Genomic DNA, 17,740 nt, shown 5'->3' with positions numbered 1-17,740 from the left:
ACATTGGCCTACACAGAAAAAACAATCACATTGCTCTCCACATAAATCATATTGCTCCCCACATGATGAATTATTCACATTGTTCCCCCCCATAAATCCTTATTTTCCCCACATAAATGCTGTTGAAATCTTAATGTTCCCCAAAGGAGAAATAAAATAACAAATATTAGCCCCTACAATTCAGCTGTCCTCCTCCCTATCCCTCAGTGGCGGGAGTGGTTCATAGTGGAGTTCTGTGAATACTGAGCATGTGGGTGGGCAAGGAAAGCTGTGTATGCAGGCGGGTGGGCTGGCTGGGTGGTGAGACGCAGCGGCCGTGACCTGTGATATCACACTGCCGCGTCTTCAAGGCATAGGTCACGGCCAGAGCACGACTGATCCTCTAAGAAGAGCCCGGGCCGACAGTTCACTCTGAAGGTACAGGAAGCTGCTCTGGCTCCGCGGCACACCTTTCAACTGGTCGCGGCACACGGCACACTGGTTGATAAAAGCCTGCTCTATATCATGTTGCACGTAGGTCGTCGTCCCTCAATATCTCATTGTGTGCAGGTCCCCATCCCGCTATATCATATCGCAAGAAGATAGCCGTCCCTCTGTATCATACCGCATGTACACACTATATCATATCACAAGCAGGTCCCCGTCCCTCTATATCATATTGCACGCAGATCGCCATCCCTATATACCACACTGTGTGCAGTTCCCCATCCTCTATAGCACACCACACGTGGGTCCCCCATCCCTTTTTATCATAACGCACACAAGTCCCTGTGCCCCCCTTTTCTTTACTATCTTTGCTCTCTGAAGCCTCACCTTTCCCATTAGTTTTTATACTTTATTCTCATTTCTTTCATCTTTCTTTCTTTTCTCTACTGTATCTCACCTTCATTTTTCTTCTCTCACACAGAATGAGTATTTCTTTTCTCTCTAACAAACAGTACCTTGATCACCCTTTTACTGTGTAATGTGCCTTACTCTTTTCATCTTCATTCCTTGCCCACATTCCTTATTTACTATTTCTCTCATACCTTCCTTTACTGCATCTCTCTTTTCTCTCTCATTTGGGCTCTTCCTGCCTCTCTCAAATCACGGCAGCACCGCAGCTGGCCCCGCCCCCTCTGTGATGTCATGCAAAGGACAGGGCTAGCAGTAGGAGGAAGTGCTGCACACAGCCCAGCCAGCCACAGAGCAGCTGCATCAGTGATCAGGGTGCCGTTTCTAAACTCTGCCTGATCGGAGCTCAGCTCTGATCACGGCAGCTAGCCAGTGGAGGGGTGAGTGCCAGCCAGTGTGGGGACAGCCAACCAGGAAGTAGCCCGGAGTCCCGGCGTACCAACCCGCCCCTGGGTGTAGGTGTCCCTGGGTGAGCGCATAGGTGACTGGGGAGGGTGTATATATGGGTGCAAGGGTCAGCAGGGGTGCCTATGTGGTTGCATGGGTGGATATATGGGTGCAGAGTTGTGGGAGGGTTGTGCAGGGGAGCCTGTGTGGATGCATAGGTGCCTAAATGGCTGCAGAGTGCGTGTAGGGGTGCCTAGGTGGGGGATGGGTGGCTAGCTATATAGGTGCAAAGTTTGGGGGAGGGGTGTGCTTATGTACAGAATGGGAGAGCGGCTTGTCCGGTGGCGTATGCACGTCCGTGATGAAGACGCGCCCCATTCTAGTGAATGGGAGAGCGTCTCTGTACACTCCCGGCGTAACTAGGTGGACGGATCGCCTAGTCACGCCGGGAGTGCACGCCTGCGATGGAGCCGCCTCAGATGAGCGTGGCTCCATCTGTAGCAGAAAATTGCAGATGAGTGACAGTTACCTCTGCTCAAGCCACAGATTCTGCATTGTGCCATATTAATAACTAGCAGTTTCTGATTTTCATGCTTGTACATTTAAATGAGTGTTAAAAATTTGGTAAATCTATAAAGATATACATTTGAGACGTCTTAATGTAAGTAAATATTAATCCATAGTTCTTGGCGTTACCCGAGGAGCACCCGTAGCAGATACGGTAAAAAGTGACAGGATTATTTTTGTAGTTTATTAAATTCTACACATTGGAGGTGCAATCCAAATTTTGATCCAATTGTCTGTTTGGCCATTATAGTTCACGTATCAGTAATGACGTCATTATGTCAACCTCCTTTTCATCCCCTTAGGGGAGGTTTATTAAAATTCTGATTACATAGTTTTCCTATTTCCCAGCTGCAGAATACCTATATTGTATTTCACCTTCCTAAAATATCAGGAAGTAAGAGAATTAGTGATGAGTCAGTCAGCGAGTGAGGGCTTTTGCATTTATATATATATATATATATATATATAGCATGCAGAGTTGGGCGGCACTCGCGGCGCAGGAAAAAACAGACAGGCAAGTCTGGAAGTTGCAGTCAACGTTTCAATGTGTATTATAACATTTTCGTCAGGATAAAAATACAATGTGTTACTCACCCTTTTAACTCCGTCTGACGGTCCATGGCGCCTCCTGCCAGCCGCATCCCGCTCCGTCCAACTGATGATGTCATCACGAGGCGCCAGCCGCGGCGTCATGGAGAGTCCGGACCGGAGCACACAAAAGATCACCTGTGACAAACATAATTGCAAACAAAAATTACATACAAAGCACACATTTAGACTCAGAAAAACAGTATCGGTCACAGGAAAACAGTGATACTAAGTATAAAATATGTATCAACTTGAAGTAAAACAAAATACATAATAGTATATAGCAATAAGAATGTTTAACCAATACTGATTTACTGGGAGAACTGCACAGGACAAGGGCAGCGACACCCATCAGATGACAACAGTAACAAAATAAAATAAAAATTAATTATACTAACAACGACACAATAAGCAGCTACTATTAGTCATATGAAGCTAATACTGGTTATAGCAGCAATGCGCTATCAATCAAGGATACATTATAGGAAAGCTGATAAACCTGCTTGTTCATTTAACCCTTTAGGGGATAGGGTATCCAGTATGAAAATCCACTTAGCCTCAGCTCTGAGTAGAAGTTGTGCCCGGTCACCTCCTCGTTTTAATGGGGGGATATGGTCAATAATTCGATGTCGCAAGACAGCAACAGAATGTTTAGCCTGCAAGAAATGTCTTGCAACAGGTTGGTCACTTCGACCAGAAGAGATTGCAGCCCTAATGGAGGCACGGTGTCCGGCCATCCGTTCTTTGAACATACAATCCGTTTTCCCCACGTAGTGGAGGCCGCACGGGCAACTCAATACATAAACTACAAATTTAGTAGTGCAAGTGACACGATGTTTGATTCTAAATTTCTTCCCCGTAAAGGGGTGATAAAACGAATCACCTGTCAGCATGTGGCTGCATGTAGTGCAGCCCAAGCATTTAAAACATCCTGGGCAGGAAGACTTGAGAAATGTGGTTGTAGGAGTTTTTTTGGGGATACTTTCTACATTTGTTTTAACAATAAAATCACGAATGTTTTTGCCTCTGCGATATGCTGGCATAATCCGTGTGTTGGGCTGAAAACCAATTTTCTTATCAGTTTGTATGATAGGCCAAAATTTTTTGGTTATTTTGCTAACTTCGGAGCTCAGAGTATTAAACTGATTAACCCAGATTAATCGATTGGTATGATCAGTTTGTTTAGCAGGGTTCAGCGTAGCGTTTCTCGGTATTTTGAGTACTTTTTCTTTAATCGCTAATAAGTCTAATTGGTTGTAGCCCCTCTGCACAAATTTAGTGATCATATTGTCACATTCCACAGCTAGTTGGGATTCGTCACTGATGATGCGTTTAAGGCGCAGCATCTGGGAATAAGGGAGTCCCTTGCGTAATGAGATAGGGTGATGGCTAGATGCCAATAGAAGATTATTCCTATCCGTGCTTTTGGTAAATAAAGATGTATTAATTTGACCATCACGTATTGAAATTTGTACATCTAAGAAGTTAATACTTTTATCATGTATAGTGTACGTAAATTTGACCGGGGAATCAGACAAATTATGAGAATCAAGTAATGATTCGAGTACATTACGGGGTCCGGTCCACAACAATAACAGGTCATCAATGTATCGCAAATACAACAGAACAAAAGGTTTAGTTGTCACATTGGATAGGAACAACTCGTCCTCAACCAGCAACATGTAACTGTTGGCGAATGAGGGCGAGACGTTGCTCCCCATGGAACAACCTGACAGCTGTAAGTAAAAATTGTTGTTAAATAAAAAGTAATTACGCTGTAAAGTTAACTGTAATAAATTCATAAACAACTCAATATTGGGTCCTAAAAAGTAAGGATTATTACGGATTAAGATTTCCACAGCTTTAAGTCCTTCCATGTGGGGGATGCATGTATAGAGATTTTTTAACATCGATCGTTGCCAATATGCAGCTGTTTGGAACAGACTGGATGGTTGCAAGTTTGTTGAGAAGTGTTGTAGTGTCCTTGAGACAGTGATCAATCGATTGAATGCAGGGTTGCAGATAATGGTCCAGAAAGATGGAAATTTTCTGGAACAACGACCCTCTTGCCGAAATTATCGGGCGTCCTGGAGGAGATTTGCTGTCTTTATGTACTTTGGGTATTGAATACAGTATTGGTACCACTGGAAATCTTGTAGTTAAAGCTTCAGACTGTGCTGATGTTAAAGAGCAATCCTTGACTGCCTGGGACAAAACGTTATCAAGTTCCTTTTTAAAGGATATGGTAGGGTCAGAGGGTAACTTTCGGTAGGTGGTATAGTCTGCTAGTTGACGATCCAACTCAGCTATGTAATCATGTACATTTTGTATCACTAGGGCTCCCCCCTTGTCTGCCGGACGTATAACTATATCGTCATATTTACTAAGATCATAGAGAGCTTGCCATTCACTCTTAGATAGATTAGAGTGGATGTGTTTAGCATGTTTGAACGTATTTTGAACTTGATGGTCCACCGTCCTGGAGAACACTTTGATAGATTTATTTTGAGACACAGGATCAAATCTGGATTTAACCCGAAGAGCAGGAGGCATTGTCGTGTGCATAGAAGGAGTAGTTGGATGCTGTGAAAAATATTCTTTTAGGCGAAGTTGTCGCTCTAGTTTGAATTGTTCAATTTTCCAATTGAAGAGATCTGGTTTGGTGGTAGGGACAAAATTCAGGCCTTTAGACAATACTTGTAATTCAATTGGAGAGAATTGTCGATCTGATAAATTAAATATCATCTTCGTTTTGAGTAGGTTGTTTTTCTTTGTCGCCGACCTTTTGCACTGGCCACCTCGCCTCGTGAAATGGCGCCTGGATTTGAAGGTGCTGCTGGTGTGCGAACCCCTAAAGGGGGTAAACCCTGACTGGGGCAAGGAATTTCAGCTTCACTAGCTGTTGCTGTGCCCTCCGTAGAGGAATCAGTGTCCAGGTGGTGTGCATTAAAGCGGTTAAAGGGACGTCGCCTCGCTGGTCGTTTGGCAATCGGAGTACCTGAGACCCAAGGATAAACCTGTCTCTTGGCGTAGTCATTATTCACAATGTCCAGTTTATTCCGTTTATATGAAATCAGGTCTCTCTGATACTTCTCCATTTGTGTAGTGAGTTTATCATACCAGTTTGTGGAGGTATCCATCAAAAGAGTCGGTTTATGAGCAGTCTCAAAGATATCAATTTGGGCCCGAATAGACGCAAGCTCCCGAGTGACCTCCTCGATAACCAGGAGGATTAGGTCATAAGAACACTTGTTCAGAATAGAGACCCATTTTTTACAAAAAGCTGCATTGAATCTCCCAATTGTGGGGATATTCTTGATACGGAAACCCCTCGGTATTTTTCCTTGTCGATGATAATCCGATAAGGTTACCCCATGGTAATAAAAATCTTTTTCTCTGCGTTTGAGTTTAAACAATTCACGGAAGAGCTGGATGTTATCAGGTATGCCACCCGTGGCCGCAAGGTCTTCCTTAAAGCGCAATCTAGTTGCATCGATGTCGGAATAACTGAAGGTCTCGCCTGGTGTCAGATCAATCGCTGAAAACAGATCATCCAATTCTGTGTCGGTGGGTGCCGACATCATGAGTCTGTGCAGGACTCACTGTGAGAAAAAATGGTGCAGAGAGATAGTGATGTGTCGAAATGACACGTGTTACTGTGCTCCACACCCAAAAGTCCAGACGTGATAATGAACAGGGATGGGTGCCTGTGTGTGACCATAAACCTGCACGGTTGTAATGGTCCACATATATTTGCCAAATTCACGGCACTCCCAATTCCCAAATACTTGTAGAATCCACAGGATATGGCCGGTGCCCTCCCTGGTTACAGCGAGCGCTGTGTCCAATGTAGCATGTCACTGTTTTCCTGTGACCGATACTGTTTTTCTGAGTCTAAATGTGTGCTTTGTATGTAATTTTTGTTTGCAATTATGTTTGTCACAGGTGATCTTTTGTGTGCTCCGGTCCGGACTCTCCATGACGCCGCGGCTGGCGCCTCGTGATGACGTCATCAGTTGGACGGAGCGGGATGCGGCTGGCAGGAGGCGCCATGGACCGTCAGACGGAGTTAAAAGGGTGAGTAACACATTGTATTTTTATCCTGACGAAAATGTTATAATACACATTGAAACGTTGACTGCAACTTCCAGACTTGCCTGTCTGTTTTTTCCTGCGCCGCGAGTGCCGCCCAACTCTGCATGCTACATTGGACACAGCGCTCGCTGTAACCAGGGAGGGCACCGGCCATATCCTGTGGATTCTACAAGTATTTGGGAATTGGGAGTGCCGTGAATTTGGCAAATATATTTGGACCATTACAACCGTGCAGGTTTATGGTCACACACAGGCACCCATCCCTGTTCATTATCACGTCTGGACTTTTGGGTGTGGAGCACAGTAACACGTGTCATTTCGACACATCACTATCTCTCTGCACCATTTTTTCTCACAGTGAGTCCTGCACAGACTCATGATGTCGGCACCCACCGACACAGAATTGGATGATCTGTTTTCAGCGATTGATCTGACACCAGGCGAGACCTTCAGTTATTCCGACATCGATGCAACTAGATTGCGCTTTAAGGAAGACCTTGCGGCCACGGGTGGCATACCTGATAACATCCAGCTCTTCCGTGAATTGTTTAAACTCAAACGCAGAGAAAAAGATTTTTATTACCATGGGGTAACCTTATCGGATTATCATCGACAAGGAAAAATACCGAGGGGTTTCCGTATCAAGAATATCCCCACAATTGGGAGATTCAATGCAGCTTTTTGTAAAAAATGGGTCTCTATTCTGAACAAGTGTTCTTATGACCTAATCCTCCTGGTTATCGAGGAGGTCACTCGGGAGCTTGCGTCTATTCGGGCCCAAATTGATATCTTTGAGACTGCTCATAAACCGACTCTTTTGATGGATACCTCCACAAACTGGTATGATAAACTCACTACACAAATGGAGAAGTATCAGAGAGACCTGATTTCATATAAACGGAATAAACTGGACATTGTGAATAATGACTACGCCAAGAGACAGGTTTATCCTTGGGTCTCAGGTACTCCGATTGCCAAACGACCAGCGAGGCGACGTCTCTTTAACCGCTTTAATGCACACCACCTGGACACTGATTCCTCTACGGAGGGCACAGCAACAGCTAGTGAAGCTGAAATTCCTTGCCCCAGTCAGGGTTTACCCCCTTTAGGGGTTCGCACACCAGCAGCACCTTCAAATCCAGGCGCCATTTCACGAGGCGAGGTGGCCAGTGCAAAAGGTCGGCGACAAAGAAAAACAACCTACTCAAAACGAAGATGATATTTAATTTATCAGATCGACAATTCTCTCCAATTGAATTACAAGTATTGTCTAAAGGCCTGAATTTTGTCCCTACCACCAAACCAGATCTCTTCAATTGGAAAATTGAACAATTCAAACTAGAGCGACAACTTCGCCTAAAAGAATATTTTTCACAGCATCCAACTACTCCTATGCACACGACAATGCCTCCTGCTCTTCGGGTTAAATCCAGATTTGATCCTGTGTCTCAAAATAAATCTATCAAAGTGTTCTCCAGGACGGTGGACCATCAAGTTCAAAATACGTTCAAACATGCTAAACACATCCACTCTAATCTATCTAAGAGTGAATGGCAAGCTCTCTATGATCTTAGTAAATATGACGATATAGTTATACGTCCGGCAGACAAGGGGGGAGCCCTAGTGATACAAAATGTACATGATTACATAGCTGAGTTGGATCGTCAACTAGCAGACTATACCACCTACCGAAAGTTACCCTCTGACCCTACCATATCCTTTAAAAAGGAACTTGATAACGTTTTGTCCCAGGCAGTCAAGGATGGCTCTTTAACATCAGCACAGTCTGAAGCTTTAACTACAAGATTTCCAGTGGTACCAATACTGTATTCAATACCCAAAGTACATAAAGACAGCAAATCTCCTCCAGGACGCCCGATAATTTCGGCAAGAGGGTCGTTGTTCCAGAAAATTTCCATCTTTCTGGACCATTATCTGCAACCCTGCATTCAATCGATTGATCACTGTCTCAAGGACACTACAACACTTCTCAACAAACTTGCAACCATCCAGTCTGTTCCAAACAGCTGCATATTGGCAACGATCGATGTTAAAAATCTCTATACATGCATCCCCCACATGGAAGGACTTAAAGCTGTGGAAATCTTAATCCGTAATAATCCTTACTTTTTAGGACCCAATATTGAGTTGTTTATGAATTTATTACAGTTAACTTTACAGCGTAATTACTTTTTATTTAACAACAATTTTTACTTACAGCTGTCAGGTTGTTCCATGGGGAGCAACGTCTCGCCCTCATTCGCCAACAGTTACATGTTGCTGGTTGAGGACGAGTTGTTCCTATCCAATGTGACAACTAAACCTTTTGTTCTGTTGTATTTGCGATACATTGATGACCTGTTATTGTTGTGGACCGGACCCCGTAATGTACTCGAATCATTACTTGATTCTCATAATTTGTCTGATTCCCCGGTCAAATTTACGTACACTATACATGATAAAAGTATTAACTTCTTAGATGTACAGATTTCAATACGTGATGGTCAAATTAATACATCTTTATTTTTCAAAAGCACGGATAGGAATAATCTTCTATTGGCATCTAGCCATCACCCTATCTCATTACGCAAGGGACTCCCTTATTCCCAGATGCTGCGCCTTAAACGCATCATCAGTGACGAATCCCAACTAGCTGTGGAATGTGACAATATGATCACTAAATTTGTGCAGAGGGGCTACAACCAATTAGACTTATTAGCGATTAAAGAAAAAGTACTCAAAATACCGAGAAACGCTACGCTGAACCCTGCTAAACAAACTGATCATACCAATCGATTAATCTGGGTTAATCAGTTTAATACTCTGAGCTCCGAAGTTAGCAAAATAACCAAAAAATTTTGGCCTATCATACAAACTGATAAGAAAATTGGTTTTCAGCCCAACACACGGATTATGCCAGCATATCGCAGAGGCAAAAACATTCGTGATTTTATTGTTAAAACAAATGTAGAAAGTATCCCCAAAAAAACTCCTACAACCACATTTCTCAAGTCTTCCTGCCCAGGATGTTTTAAATGCTTGGGCTGCACTACATGCAGCCACATGCTGACAGGTGATTCGTTTTATCACCCCTTTACGGGGAAGAAATTTAGAATCAAACATCGTGTCACTTGCACTACTAAATTTGTAGTTTATGTATTGAGTTGCCCGTGCGGCCTCCACTACGTGGGGAAAACGGATTGTATGTTCAAAGAACGGATGGCCGGACACCGTGCCTCCATTAGGGCTGCAATCTCTTCTGGTCGAAGTGACCAACCTGTTGCAAGACATTTCTTGCAGGCTAAACATTCTGTTGCTGTCTTGCGACATCGAATTATTGACCATATCCCCCCATTAAAACGAGGAGGTGACCGGGCACAACTTCTACTCAGAGCTGAGGCTAAGTGGATTTTCATACTGGATACCCTATCCCCTAAAGGGTTAAATGAACAAGCAGGTTTATCAGCTTTCCTATAATGTATCCTTGATTGATAGCGCATTGCTGCTATAACCAGTATTAGCTTCATATGACTAATAGTAGCTGCTTATTGTGTCGTTGTTAGTATAATTAATTTTTATTTTATTTTGTTACTGTTGTCATCTGTTGGGTGTCGCTGCCCTTGTCCTGTGCAGTTCTCCCAGTAAATCAGTATTGGTTAAACATTCTTATTGCTATATACTATTATGTATTTTGTTTTACTTCAAGTTGATACATATTTTATACTTAGTATCACTGTTTTCCTGTGACCGATACTGTTTTTCTGAGTTTAAATGTGTGCTTTGTATGTAATTTTTGTTTGCAATTATGTTTGTCACAGGTGATCTTTTGTGTGCTCCGGTCCGGACTCTCCATGACGCCGCGGCTGGCGCCTCGTGATGACGTCATCAGTTGGACGGAGCGGGATGCGGCTGGCAGGAGGCGCCATGGACCGTCAGACGGAGTTAAAAGGGTGAGTAACACATTGTATTTTTATCCTGACGAAAATGTTATAATACACATTGAAACGTTGACTGCAACTTCCAGACTTGCCTGTCTGTTTTTTCCTGCGCCGCGAGTGCCGCCCAACTCTGCATGCTACATTGGACACAGCGCTCGCTGTAACCAGGGAGGGCACCGGCCATATCCTGTGGATTCTACAAGTATTTGGGAATTGGGAGTGCCGTGAATTTGGCAAATATATATATATATATATATATATATATATATATAAAAAGGCCAGTAAACCCCTACCCTAAATATTTACCATCCCTAGAATTAGACTGTCTAGGCTGGTTTTCCCTATAAAACGGAGACCATGTGCAATTCAGTGCTGTTCAGTTTTGTCTGGTGAAGGGGAGGTACCTGAAACACGTAACATGAACACTTATATGAGGTTTGTCTGGTGAACTAGTGACTTTGTCTTAAATGCTTATTACCACTTGGCAAATGTAAAAGATATTTAGTTTATTATGTTCATCTACTGAAAGTGCTTCAGACTGAGACCTCACTCCTCTGGGTCAGAGCACCAGTGTGATAACATCATTTCATTTTTTTTCAGTTATTTGTATACACAACAGGGAAATGTCATTGTTATCCTGCACAAATTGTGTCTAATAAGGTCCCAGCCACTTCCTGGCTTCCATTATGACATCAATGACGCATCATAATGGAGCTGTGGCTGAGGGGTGATGTCATAGACTGTATCACTTTCAGTCTTTTGAAAGGTAGTTGTCGGCGAAAGAAGACGTATCTTCAAGATGCTGTCGTTCAAGTCAATTTTATTGATTATTGTATTTGTTACGGGTGCCAAAGGAGCTTCAGTTCAAACAACTGAAAGTGACTTGGCCCAAGAAAATGGAGAAGCGATGATTTATTATGAAGAGTTTAATCCAACATCAGAAAGCATAGCAGAAACACTGCCAGAAGGACCACCAGCAGAAAGTGACATCAAATACTATTTTGATGAGCTGAAAGAAAACCTGAAGACAGAGAACACCAATTTTCTGATGACTGTCTGTGCAGCGATTGCCATCATCACTATCGCGTTCACTGGCATAGCTCTGGGCATTTTTCTGCTTTATAGACGATATAGATCAAAGTCTGCTTTTTACAAGGGTTCAAATGACATCGATATTGAAGCTGGGCACCCTGAAACCCCTGAACCTGCAGGTGAATAGTCTGGCGGGAGAGATGTGCCAGTCACAGAAGTGCGCGGGAATACTTTCACCTTTCCTGAGCACTGGATTCCCTTCTGACACCTTGGGAATCTTTAGGCTGGAATTTCACTACTCTGTGTTTCTCCCTGCCACTCTGCTTGGGCCTCCTGCAGTCATCTAGCCTCCTGCTCTCCATCGCTGGGTGATCCCAGCTGCTGTTTGTGGAGGCTACTGCACATTATACATCCCTGTGCAACATTGATCCTCTCCTGGACCTACTGGGAGATACAAAGAGATATCCTACACTTCTCTGCTGTTACCTCTGCAATCTTGAGTTCCAGTTCCAGACAACTCTCTGGACTGTCACGGTAAGGTATTGCTCTTATTGACATTCTGTTCTTCAGCTGCCTTTACCTCTGTCTCCTCCTGATAGCAGTCTCCTGTGCCCTAGCTGACATTTAGTAAATGTGTGACTTTTGTTCCAGCGATTATGAGCGAAAATCTGCGCTTAAGGGCGATTTGTAATGTCACCCAAATCGATTCTTAGTAAATTTCCCACAGGAGAGTGTAGAGGTAGAGCGATATCACCAGCTGGGAGACTGCTGTACAGGGCTCTTATAGGGACACACTAGGCTGCTGTATTATACAAATTTCCATATGTATTATCTTTTCTCTAATACTACCACCTTTTTTCTACCTGCACCATGTCACATTTTAGCTGTTTTACCTTCTGTGTAATATTACCATCATTTTTTTTCTTTTACCTTGTTTGTCAGTTAGTAACACCTTTTCTACCTTCACCTTTTAACCACCCTTATATTCATTGTATCTTTTACTCTACCCACAGTGTGCCATCATACAGCAACATCACCAGGAATCCATTCTTCCTAATGTGGTGAACTGAGAATGCGGAGTCTACAGCAGAACATCATTTGTGAAAGGGACTATAAACAGACTTTCTAACAACCATTTGAAAAGGACAAGGTGTAAGATATGAGGTCTTCCTTTGTCTCAGCCTTTCGCAAAAACAAAATAAATAACAATGGTTTACTAAAATGATTTCAAAAATAAGAATTTACTTACCGATAATTCTATTTCTCGTAGTCCGTAGTGGATGCTGGGGACTCCGTCAGGACCATGGGGAATAGCGGGCTCCGCAGGAGACAGGGCACATCTAAAAAGCTTTTTAGGTCACATGGTGTGTACTGGCTCCTCCCCCTATGACCCTCCTCCAAGCCTCAGTTAGGTACTGTGCCCGGACGAGCGTACACAATAAGGAAGGATCTTGAATCCCGGGTAAGACTCATACCAGCCACACCAATCACACCGTACAACTTGTGATCTGAACCCAGTTAACAGTATGATAACAAAACGAAGTAGCCTCCGAAAAGATGGCTCACAACAATAGTAATAACCCGATTTTGTAACAATAACTATGTACAAGCATTGCAGACAATCCGCACTTGGGATGGGCGCCCAGCATCCACTACGGACTACGAGAAATAGAATTATCGGTAAGTAAATTCTTATTTTCTCTAACGTCCTAGTGGATGCTGGGGACTCCGTCAGGACCATGGGGATTATACCAAAGCTCCCAAACGGGCGGGAGAGTGCGGATGACTCTGCAGCACCGAATGAGAGAACTCCAGGTCCTCCTTAGCCAGAGTATCAAAATTTGTAAAATTTTACAAACGTGTTCTCCCCTGACCACGTAGCTGCTCGGCAAAGTTGTAATGCCGAGACTCCTCGGGCAGCCGCCCAGGATGAGCCCACCTTCCTTGTGGAATGGGCATCTACATATTTCGTCTGTGGCAGGCCTGCCACAGAATGTGCAAGCTGAATTGTACTACAAATCCAGCGTGCAATAGACTGCTTAGAAGCATGAGCACCCAGCTTGTTGGGTGTATACAGTATAAACAGCAAGTCAGACTTTCTGACTCCAGCCGTCCTAACTATATATATATATATATATATATTTTTAGGGCCCTGACCACGTCTAGTAACTTGGAGTCCTCCAAGTCCCTAGTAGCCGCAGGCACCACAATAGGTTGTTTCAGGTGAAAACGCTGACACCCCTTCATGAAGAAACTGGAGACGAGTCCCAGTTCTGTCCTGTTCAAATGGAAAATTTTAATATGGGCTTTTGTAAGACAAAGCCGCCCATTCTGACAATCGCCTGGCCGAGGCCAGGGCTAACAACATGGTCACTTCCCATGTGAGATATTTGTCAACAGCATGGTCACTTTCCATGTGAGATATTTCAAATCCACAGATTTGAGCGGTTCAAACCAATATGATTTTAAGAAATCCCAACACTATGTTGAGATCTCACGGTGCCCCTAGGGGCACAAAAAAGCTGTATATGCAATACATCCTTTACAATCTGGACTTCAGGAACTGAAGTCAATTCTTTCTGGAAGAAAATCTACAGGGCCGAAATTTAAATGTTAATGAACCCCAATTTGAGGTCCAAAACACTCCTGTTTTCAGGAAGTGTAGAAATCGACCTAGTTGAATTTCCGTCGTGGAGCCTTCCTGGCCTCACCCACGCAACATATTTTCACCACATGTGGTGATGACGTTGTGCGGTCACCTCCTTCCTGGCTTTGACCAGGGTAGGTATGACCTCTTATGGAATGCCTTTTCCCCTCAGGATCCGGCATTCAACCGCCATGCCGTCAAACGCAGCCGCGGTAAGTCTTGGAATAGACATGGTACTTGCTGAATCAAGTCCCTTCTTAGCTCCCCAGGCCCTTAGTCCTCTGTGAGCATTTCTTGAAGTTCCGGGTACCAAGTCCCTCTTGGCCAATCCGGAGCCACTAGTATAGTTCATACTCCTCTATGTCTTATAATTCTCAATACCCTGGTTATGAGAAACAGAGGAGGGAACACATACACAGACTGGTACACCCACGGTGTTACCAGAACATCCACAGCTATCGCCTGAAGGTCTCATGACCTGGCGGAATACCTGTCCCGTTTTTGTTCGGGCGGGACGCCATCATGTCCACCTTTGGTCTTTGCCAACGGTCCACAATCATGTTGAAAAACTTCCCTATGAAGTTTCCACTCTCCCGGGTGGAGGTCATGCCTGCTGAGGAAGTCTGCTTCCCAGTCGTCCACTCCCGGAAAGAACACTGCTGACAGTGCTATCACATGATTTTCCGCCTAGCGAAAAATCCTTGCAGTTTTCACTGCCCTCCTGCTTCTTGTGCCGCCCTTCTGTTTACGTGGGCGACTGCCGTGATGTTATCCCACTGGATCAATACCGGCTGACCTTGAAGCAGAGGTCTAGCTAAGTTTAGAGCATTATAAATTTGCTCTAAGCTTATTTATGCGGAGAGAATTCTCCAGACTTAATCACACTTCCCTGGAAATTTTTTCCCTGTGTGACTGTTCCCCAGCCTCTCAGGCTGGCCTCCGTGGTCACCGGCATCCAATCCTGAATGCCGAATCTGCGGCCCTCTAGAAGATGAGCACTCTGTAATCACCACAGGAGAGACACCCTTTTCCTTGGATATAGGGTTATCCGCTGATGCATCTGAGGATGCGATCCGGACCATTTGTCCAGCAGATCCCACTGAAGAGTTCTTGCGGGAAATCTGCCGAATGGAATTGCTTCGTAATAAGCCACCATTTTTACCAGGACTCTTGTGCAATGATGCACTGACACTTTTCCTGGGTTTAGGAGGATCCCGATTAGCTCGGATAACTCCCTGGTTTTCTCCACTGGGAGAAACACGTTTTTCTGGACTGTGTCCAGAATCTTCCCTAGGAACAGTAGACGTGTCGTCGGAAAAAGCTGCGATTTTGGAATATTTAGAATCCACTCGTGCTGTCGTAGAACTACTTAAGATAGTGCTACTCCGACCTCCAACTGTTCTCTGGACCTTGCCCTTATCAGGAAAGCGTCCATGTTTCTTTTAAGAAAAATCATCATTCCGGCCATTACCTTGGTAAAGACCCGGGGCGCCGTGGACCATCCAAACGGCAGCGTCTGAACTGATAGTGACAGTTCTGTACCAGGAACCTGAAGTACCCTTGGTGAGAAGGGCAAATTTGGACCTGTAGGTAAACGTCCCTGATATCCAGTGACATCATATCGTCCCCTTCTTCCTGGTTCGCTATCACTGCTCCGAGTGACTCCATCTTGATTTGAACGCTTGTATGTAAGTGTTCAAATATTTCAGATCTCACCGAGCCGGTTGGCTTCAGTACGACAATATAGTGTGGAATACTACCCCCTTCCTTGTTGTAAGAAGGGTACTTTGATTATCACCTGCTGGGAATACAGCCTGTGAATTGTGTGAGGGGGAGACGTCTCGAATTTCCAATGTACACCTGGGATATTACATGTAGGATCCCGGAGTTCCCTTGCGAGTGTTGCTGAAACTCTTGAGATGACCCCCTACCGCACCTGAGTCCGCTTGTACGGCCCCAGCGTTATGCTGCGGACTTGGCAGAAGCCGTGAGGAGCTTCTGTTCCTGGGAATGAGCTGCTTGCTGCAGTCTTCTTCCCTTTCCTCTCCCCCTGGGCAGATATGACTGGCCTTCGCCCGCCTGCCCGTATGGGGACGAAAGGACTGAGACTGAAAAGACTGTGTCCTTTTCTGCCAATATGTGACTCGGGGTAACAAAAGGTGGATTTTTCAGCTGTTGCCATGGCCACCAGGTCCAATGGACCGCCCCTTTATACGGCAATACTTCCATATGCCGTCTGGAATCTGCCTCACCTGACCACTGTCGTGTCTTCGTCTGGCAGATATGTACATCACATTTATTCTTTGATGCCAGAATGCAAATATGCCTCTGCGCATCACACATATATAGAAATGCATCCCTAAAATGCTCTATAGACAATAAAATCCTGTCCCTGTCAAGGGTATCAAAATTTTCAGTCAGGAAATCCGACCAAGCCCCCTCAGCGCTGCACATCCAGGCTGAGGCGATTGCTGGTCGTAGTATAACACCAGTATGTGTGTATATACTGTTATGATATTTTTCAGCTTCCTATCAGCTGGCTCCTTGAGGGCGGCCGTATCTGGAAACGGTAACGCCATGTTTTTTATATGCGTGTGAGCGCCTTGTCCACCCTAAGGTGTGTTTTCCAACTCGCCCTTACTACTGGCGGGAAAAAGGGTATACCGCCCATAACTTTCTGTCGGAGGAACCCCACGTATCATCACACACTTCATTTAATTTATCTGATTCAGGCAAAACTACAAGTAGTTTATTCCCACCCTACAAAATACCCTTATTTGTGGTACTTGTGGTATCAGAAATACGTAACACCTCCTTCATTGCCCTTAACATGTAACTTGTGGCCCTAAAGGAAAAATACGTTTGTTTCTTCACCGTCGACACTGGGGTCAGTGTCCGTGTCAGTGTCTGTCGACCGACTGAGGTAAATGGGCGTTTTTACAAGCCCCTGACGGTGTCTGAGACGCCTGGACCGATACTAATTTGTCCGCCGGCTGTCTCATGTCGTCAACCGGCTTGCAGCGTGTTGACATTATCACGTAATTCCATAAGTAAGCCATCCATTCTGGTGTCGACTCCCTAGAGAGTGACATCACCATTACAGGCAATTTTCTCCGTCTCCTCACCAACATTTTCCTCATACATGTCGACACACACGTACCGACCTACAGCACACACATACAGGGAATGCTCTGATAGAGGACAGGACCCACTAGCCCTTTGGGGAGACAGAGGGAGAGTTTGCCAGCACACACCAAAAGCGCCATAATGTATATAACAACCCTAGAAGGTGTTGTTTCTATATATGGGCTCTTAATATATAATTATATCGCCAATTTATGCCCCCCTTCTCTTTAACCCTGTTTCTGTAGTGCAGGGGAGAGTGGGAGCCTTCCTCACCAGCGGAGCTGGTCAGGAAAATGGCGCTGAGTGCTGAGGAGAATAAGCTCCGCCCCTTTCACGGCGGGCTTTTCTCCCGGTTATTAGGAAAACTGGCCTGGGTTAAATACATACATATAGCCTTAATGGCTATATGTGATGTATTTATTTGCCAAATAGGTATTTATATTGCTGCCCAGGGCGCCCCCAGCAG

General features: G+C 44.5%; 1 protein-coding gene and 1 long non-coding RNA gene across 2 annotated transcripts in view; one reads left to right on the top strand and one right to left on the bottom strand.

Annotated features, from left to right (window-relative positions):
- Positions 1-17,740, bottom strand: part of MALRD1 (MAM and LDL receptor class A domain containing 1) — a 1,363,691-nt gene that overhangs the window by 544,965 nt on the left and 800,986 nt on the right. The window lies entirely within an intron of this gene.
- Positions 11,200-12,723, top strand: LOC134928816 (uncharacterized). The gene is made up of 2 exons (XR_010178031.1): positions 11,200-12,035; positions 12,515-12,723. It is a non-coding gene; the product is annotated as an uncharacterized LOC134928816 (long non-coding RNA).

Source organism: Pseudophryne corroboree, chromosome 5, assembly GCF_028390025.1.
Source record: "Pseudophryne corroboree isolate aPseCor3 chromosome 5, aPseCor3.hap2, whole genome shotgun sequence".
Taxonomy (NCBI): Eukaryota; Metazoa; Chordata; class Amphibia; order Anura; family Myobatrachidae; genus Pseudophryne; species Pseudophryne corroboree.
This window is presented reverse-complemented; position numbering and strand designations above follow the sequence as displayed.